This window comes from Pseudopipra pipra, chromosome 2 (assembly GCF_036250125.1).
Source record: "Pseudopipra pipra isolate bDixPip1 chromosome 2, bDixPip1.hap1, whole genome shotgun sequence".
Classification (NCBI taxonomy): Eukaryota; Metazoa; Chordata; class Aves; order Passeriformes; family Pipridae; genus Pseudopipra; species Pseudopipra pipra.
The window spans coordinates 37,880,865-37,889,376 of NC_087550.1; positions in this window are offsets into that span (position 1 = coordinate 37,880,865).

Consider the following 8,512-nt stretch of genomic DNA (forward strand, 5'->3'; position numbering starts at 1 on the left):
GTCCTTCTAGCCCTTCTTGTAGAGAAGTATCACACTTGCCAAACTCCTGTTTAGCCAGGCAGTACCAAGCCTGTCTGAGTTCAAGAAATGTTTGGACAATACTCTCAGGGACATGGTGTGACTCTTGGGGATGGTCCTGTGCAGGGCCAGGAGTTGGACTCAATAATCCATTAGCAAATTTACAGATGGCACCAAGTTGAAGGGGAGTGTTGATCTGCTGGAGGGTAGGAGGGCTCTGCAGACGGACCTGGACAAGCTGGATAGATGGGCCTAATCCAACAGTATTAGGTTCAACAAGACCAAGTACCAGGTCCTGCACTTTGGCCACAACAACCACATGCAGCACTACAGGCTGGGCACAGAGTGGCTGATCAGTGGCCAGGCAGAAAGGGACGTGTATCAGGAACAGTGTGGCCAGCAGGACTAGGAAAGGGATTCTTCCCCTGTACTCGGCACTGGTGAGGCCACACCTCGAGTACTGTCCAGTTCTGGGCCCCTCAGTTTAGGAATGATGTTGAGGTGCTGGAGTGTGTCCAAAGAAGGGCAACAAGGCTGGCGAAGGGACTGGAGCACAATGCTGCTCCTATGAGGAGCAGCTAAGGGAGGTGGGAGTGTTTGACCTGGAGAGAAGAAAGCTCAGGGGGGACCTCTACAACTACCTGAAAGGAGCTTGTAGTCAGTCTCTTCTCCCAGGCAACTAGCAGTAGGACAAGAGGACATAGTCTTAAGCTGCTCTGGGGGAGATTTAGGTTAGACATTGGGAAGAAGTTCTTCACAGAAAGAGTGACTGAGCACTGGAATGGGCTGCCCAGGAACGTGGTGGAGTCAGTGTCCCTGGAGGTGTTTAGGAAAACACTGGATGTGGCACTTACTGCCATGATCTAGTTGACAAGGTGGTGTTAGATCATAGGTCAAACTTGATGACCTCAGATGTCTTTTCCAACCTATTTCATCCTGGGATTTTGTGATCCTTGTGGGTCCCTTCCAACTCAGTATATTCTGTGATTCTCTGGTTCTGTGAAATGCCATATGGAGGGTGGTTCAGTGAGCACTTCTGCCAGTTCCCTTAGTACCCTTGGGGGTACTTTGTGAACATAATTAAAATACAATGCAGTTGTTATTAGTCCAGTCATAATGACATTCACACTCACAGCCCGAGCTAATTCTGACAGAAAAGCTATACGCCATGTGAAGTTGCTGTACACAATGTAGGGTTATTCAGTGGGTAGTCACAGAACTAAGCTAGAACAAGTTAGGCAAAAGTCAATTTGACTGTTTGATGGCTGGAGAATTGCTCTCACAGTTAGAACGAACTTAAATCAGTTCAGGCTAATACAGGTCCAGACCAATCCAGAGACCCTGCACTGTTAGGGGTGTACAAAGGCTGTGGCCTCCTTTTGGTTCTATTTGAAAAACTGAAGTAGTAGTATTATTGACATATACTGGATAGATGTGATTTCAAAATTACCTCGATTCTGAAGTGATCATCACTCCTGTATTTTTGTTGTGGGTTTGTTTTGTGATTTTTTTTTTTCTTCTCAAGGAAAAGTTCTATAACACTAAGCACATGAAAAAGAAACTCTATGTTACCACCACAGAAAATACGGTTCTGGGTGCATCTGCAGGAGTGGTCAGTGAGGGTCTGACATTAGTTGGATCAGCACCTCCACTACAACAATAATAACAACTTTGACTGGAGATTGGAGTTATGCCGGCCAGGACATATTTTCCACATTGAACTATAATGTGTTAACAGCATAGAAAAAAACTCTGCCTATTTTCAAAACTTTCCACTCTAAATGAAGATATTTTGAAAAGTGACAGAGGCAGTTTTCTGTCACAGTTTTTCCCAAGAATATGATGGTGGGAATTAACGCTTCATTGTCAAATACTGAACCAACACCCAGTTATGACATTATGAAACTATTAGTGAATTAATTCACAACAACCCTGTTTTGCAAACTATGAGCTTAGTGAAAATTGCACTCAAAGTACTGCAAGAAATAGCTCTCAAATGTATTTTATCATCTCCTGTGGAGGCTTTTACTATTCATGGCATGAAATGATGTAATTACTCCTTTACGCAGGAGTAAGAAATATTTAAAATACTATAAAAATATTTACTGTGAATTCACCCAAGAAAAAGGTCAACCATTTCATCCAGGAGGTCATGCATGACCTGATACTGTAAAATTCCTCAGCTCTCCTTAATCAAGAACAGGTCACTATTTTACCCTCTGGTGTCTCAAAGCCTTTATGCATGTTGCTGAAAGCTCATCTCAGTCATGTTGATAGAGAGCCAGGCTTGCTGCCTGCAGCCTCCTGCATCCAGCAGTTAAGGCTTTGCCCTCTTTCAGCCCTGCACCTTTGAGATCAAACTCCAGTCAGGATATTACCTCCATTGCCTGACCATAATGTTGGTGCCTTTACCGCTCTCTCTGCCCCCCCCCCTTCAAAATCTCTCCAGGGTAATTAATTTTCCTCATGAGATACATGTGGAAAAGCCACTATTATCTTGCTTTCATCTCTCTTCTTTGTGCTCTGGTTGAATGAACCACTGATCCATGAAACCCTCTGGCTGCTCAGTGCTGCTGCAGTCCTGGGGGACCTCAGCTGTGGAGAGCAAGGAGAAACAAACCACTGAATTACTCACTCCCTCTTCTGCTTGGGCTTTGAACGTTTGGCACTTTGCGGTGATCAAATTGCCAACTCCCCTGAAGAACATGAATCAACCCCTCTTCCTCACAGATCACAATCTTTAAAAAAAAAAAGAAAGGGTGGGGGGAGTTAGAATTATAATAAATGCTGACTTTTTTTTTTTAACTTTCCATTTCAAATTTTTCTCTATGTCCCTGAAATTAAATTCTTACAGTCTGTCATCTAGAAGAACCCTCCATTTTTCACTATGTCGTATGCTTGGTCCATTTTGAAATACAGTGAGAGACCAAAGGCAGATTATAGGTATTTCTTTTCAGAAGAGGATGGGATTTTTAAAAAATATCTGAATGGAAAGAATATTTTGGATATCACTGATAGATGGCCACAGCAAGCACGATAAGTATTCAAAGGTGTTTGTGAGACCAAAGGTCTCACCCCATGCTTTCAGTGCTGAAAGCCAAGTATCTGTCCCCTGCAATGTGTATGATCAGCATCCTTTACAGAGAGGAGTAAAGCACAGAGAAATCTGAACAGTTTAGGGAAATTCTGTCATGTCCACATGTGGTTTTATAAAAAACAAGACAAAGTTATCCTCTCTTTCTTTTGTTGCATTTTTTGTTTGTGTATGGTTTTGATCGTGTTTTTTATGTGTTTTTCACTGAATGCATTTGGAAATGTTGACTTTTTATTTTGATGTGCATAATCAAAACAACACACTGTGAAATTCACAATATTGGCACATACTTTTTGTTTCATAGGGCAAAGGTAAATCATTGTTAGAAGTCTTTTAATAAAAGTTTTCTTTCAGCTATGGCCTTGTATAAGCAGTTCATCTGTCTTCATTACTTTCCCTGACCATATTCTCTGGGCTACTATCAAAATATCTCCAGTGCCCTTGAAAAATCTCATAGGTGGTCAGACAAAAATCAATGCGTTACCTGTCAGTCTCCAGAAACCCATACCCAGAAGTAAACAAAACAGATTCCTGGCAACAGAGATTCCCAAAGGAAATGCATTGTCTGTAAGTGATTCAAAAGTCAGAGCTTCAGAAACATTGACTTTACTGTTGTATTTAGCCATTAGAAGGACAATCTGAAAAGAAATGTTTCATTTTTATTTCCTTTTGAAAAAAAATTATATAAAAATGAAGTTTTCCTGTGAAAAACTTAAGGGAAAAAAATCTTATGGTGGTCTGAATCTCTTAAGTATTAATGTCGGAGTCCATGGATAACAAACGGACAATTCTAATTGTAGCCTGTGGAAGGCAGCAAAATACATACTTGCAAATCCTTTATGATGAGAGTTATCTGAATGCAAATTACCATAACTAATTGTTCTTTCTTGCCCACCCCTGTATTTGTCAGAAGTCAAATAATTTCCAGCAGAAGGAGAGAAGAAAAAAATAAAATTCAGGATAAGACTGTGACACCTGAGACTTTTCTCAGACTAAATCTTTCTAAGGAAGAGAACTCCGAGGTTTGGATCCAGCAGTGTTCATCATGTAATTTGTGAAGCATCTGAGCTGGTGTAGAGGTGGTCATTATGCTGAGTTCCCTCTTGGCACACTCTATTTCAGACTTGACTTACTGATAAGAATCAAAAATGGGTTCAGGTCTCACTTCTGGAAAGCCCCTAATTTGAATTCAACATCAGCATAATCAATCAATATCCTTTCATTTATAACAATAGAGTTTTGTAAATTGATGGCTCTTCTACCAGAATGTTCAGCTTCTGTGGATAAGACAGTCATAGATCCTGTAATATTCCATAAAGATTTTTTTTGTTTATTTTAATAAGTTATAGGGAGTGTCTCTATTTTGCTTGGACGGATCAGTCTGAGTCTCTGAGTCATCTTAGACCAGTCATTGTAACCACTTCAGTATAAACAGATACTGAAGCTTCTTACTTAAGTACAAACAGATATATCTCTTCCAAATCCTAAATTAACATAATGCTTTTACACACATTTAAACTGAGTTGATGAGGCTCATTAAAGGTGTAAATAGTTGGATCCCACTGATCTTTATTACTGCTTGTAGAATCTCAGCTGAAAAATACCCTCTTCGAAATATTCTCTTATTGAGACTGAGTTTTGAAAATATACCTATCCCCCCAAACAGTACTATCAATGTCAATTTTATGCTTTAAAAAACACCACCAGCAAAATACCAACTGTAATGCTTTTGGCTTTGTGCTCCTTCCCTCATTCATACATCATTTAGCTTCCTTTTAGGAGGTGAAAACATCAGCTAATCTGAGGAAGGAGACAGCTGGTTTGAAGCAATGATTCCATGTAATGCTCTTTTCTTATATTCTCTTGTGTGCCATCGTGGCACATCAATAATTTATAGAGCATTTAATTACGCAGTAAGGCACAAGTGGGCATATTTTCCATAGCTATTCCATGCACATCAACAAGGCCTTTTTCCTCTTAAGGCCTTGAAGCTTGTATAGTAAGGGACTTAGAAAACTTTCCTTAGAGTACCTTATTGCTCTTGTTTTATGTTCTTTTAATTTATTTTGAGGGTGCTTTTTTGTTCTGGGTTTTTGGTGGTTGTTGTTGTTTTTTGAAAAGGGAATTTTCAGGCCAAACCTAGAGAATACTCCTATTGCTTTGCCTTCATCCTTTCATATGGCAAGTACATTAATAAATGTGCTGTCCTGCACTGAATTGTTTTTCTAAAAATCTTACTCACGCTTCACAGGAAGCAGAACATGGGTTCACAAGGAAAAAAATCAGGAGGCATTAGGCTTGTTCCTTGCTAATTTTGGCAAGACCTGTAGACAGTCCATTCTTTGTATTCCCTTTATCATCAGGACTCTTGGAAAACATGACATGATCACACTCATCCTCTAAATCACTCCAAATCTCAGGTTTTCTCTCCTGCAGTTGGCTAAGTGTGTGTTTGCTGACTGAGAGGACTGATGCAATTCATCAGCAAGCGTAAATATTTCCAGCCTGTTTCTGGGTCAAGAAGTTTTTTCTTCTCACAGCTATTTCCCCACATCTGTGACAATAGGACATATTCACAAAAATACCTTGAACTGAACTGAACTTTCTTCTTTTATTTACAGGTGATTTTTTTTCCCCAGAAAACATTTCCTGTGGGTTCACCAGAGGCATCATTTTGTTAAAGACCTTTGTAATTGTTGTGAAGTCAGTCAAAATTTTCCTATCAGTCTTCCTAACTGAAAATGCCTTCAGAAAAGGAATAGATATTCTGACAAAATATTTCTTCTCCTTGATGCTAAAGCATTTCAAAGAAAACTAACAATAAAGATTAATCTTCTGATCTGTTTGAAGCTGAAGCTTTCCTGGAAAAAAGCATGAGCAGCGGGGCTGGTGATGGGGCTACAATGTGCCCATCCAGGAGATGGGGCTGAAGACATCCTGCAGTGTGAGTCAGAGGTGCATGCAGAGGAGCAGCAGGGCTGGAGATCAGCACACTTACAAGGCAGCTCTGGCACAAACTGAGGGCACCAGGCTGAGCTGAAATGGGGTATCACATTTGGACAGTTCTGAGGGGAGCTCCATGTGAGGCTGGTCAGGACTAGTGAGAACTGCTGGTGCCCTCGGGGCCCTGACACTGGGCAAGAGCGATGGCAATGCCATTTCCAATTCTGCCACTGATTTGAACAGCCTTGGAGTAACAGGTTAGCCCTCTGTGTTTCACTGTATTTTGTAAAATAAGCATAACAAAAGCTTCCACTAACTACACATAAGGGTACTGTGAGACTGAGTATCAGGGCTTCTGAAGAACTGTTGTATCCTCAGGCCAAATGTGTTATTGGCAATGTTTCTTACTCTTGTAAGTGGCAATCTGAGCAAAAGGCACCAAATTCTTTCTTTCCCTAAAACCACTGAAAACAGCAGACTAAGTTCTGCTCTCATACCTTCACATCACATTTTAACCCAAATTTGTTCAGGATTACTATTAAAATTCAGACCTGTTTCCAAATATTTAAGAAAAAAACAAAAAAACTATTAGTGACAAAAGTTGAGCCACATTCACCTAACGCGTTGCTTGGCCTGGTTTCAAGTAAATATCATCCCCTGCACCTGTGACACATTTTCTATGTATAAAAGTGACACAACAGGAGATAATAGATAAAAATATGTGATATTCAAGGAATTAAAGCAGGAGGAGCCAGACATGGGAAGTGGAGTAGAGCAGGAACAACAGCTTCTGGAAATTATTTCCCTTTCTGATACCATTGGCATTGTAAGACATGCCACTTCATCTCTTTGCTCCACTTAATAATTTTTATGTCCTTCCAATATTCTGCTCACATAGTAAGATCTGGTGGTACAGAAATAGTACCACCTACTTATGTCGTATAATAGTCTGTACAGTTGTACCCAAGTGTACTTGGTAATGCTTAGAGGTATCGCAGAGCTTACTACAAATAAGTAATGAGCATGGGAAGAAGGCAAGCGGTGTGTTTATACTTTCTATATAAAAATTTATATATATTTTATATATATATATATATTTTTATAAAAAATGTATATTCTGCAGAATGAAAGCTACCCAAACTTGAAATCAGAACGCCATAAATATGTGGAATAAGCACAGAGTGACAAAAAGACACCGCAAAATCACCACAGAAAAGAGAGATGAGTGTGTCAGGGATTTGGAGTGCTTGTAAGGGAGCAAAGATAATTGCAAGAAGTTTTTTGGCTTTATCAGTGATGTAGTGTTATAAGAATAGGAAGAGCCAGAAATACTTAAGAAGGCTTCAGAGATAAAGTTTGGCCCATCACCCTGGGTACCAGGCTACAAGCCCAGCCCTATCTATCAAGAGAAAATGATAAAGAAAAGTTATCTGTTTTCCATGTGCTTAGCAAGATAATGTTGTGGACCTTTCATGCAGATTTTCCAGAGCTAAGATATGAAGAAGAAAGAAAAGAACTTTTTTGGAAGCAATGAGTTATTTCCTAAGTGCTAAGTGTGATGGGTTGGTTAGTGGATTAAATCCCTATTCTGCTCACGCTGAAGTCTGTGCCAATTTTCATGTTACTTGTGTGTTCTCTCCAGTATTGTTTAATTAGAAAAAAAAAGTTGGACACAATAGCACATTTTGGGGACAAAAAAAAAAAAAAAGAACCAAACCACCCAGTTCTGCAAAAGGGAGCTTCATTTATTTTGGATTAATGTTTAAGATTTTAGAATTTTCTGCAAGAAGTTTCCCATATTATCACTGTATACAGGGCACATCCCAAGCAGATGACATTTACAGCATTTGTCAACATTTAAGATTCTTATTTGGGGAAAGTAAATTAGAAACTACATTTTGCTTTTTATTGAAATACCCAGTAGGAAACCTTTCCAAATTAACTTTGGAAGATGCAGGGCCCTGTAAACACAGAGCTCTCTTTGGGACCACTGTGTTCTAGGATGATTACTTGGCTTGTCCATCTTGTTCCTGTACTTGGCCAAACAATTATTTTGGCAATATGCCATTGTTAAACTTTTCCTTGGGAAAATTGCTGTTGTCTAACTGAATGTGCAGTGAAAATACGTGCATATTTAAACTGCAACAAGAAGATAAGAGGGTTAATGATTTTGTATGTTGCATTTTAAAAAAGCATCTCCTTGGCCTTGATGGAAAATGGCATGCACTAATTGCCTAAGTTAGTGAGCAAGATTTTAAAATAAAAAAGTCATAGAAATGTAAATAAACCCCCCTGATGTTGGTTCCAATGCAGGAGAGAATTTAGAGTGGAAAAGTATGTATTGGGTTGATCATCTTCACATGAAAAGATATTGCAGCACATACCTTTTTAGCAATGTTATTAATGAAGTGAAGTAAATGTAAGTATCTGTCCCGAGAAAATGCAATTAAAAATGAA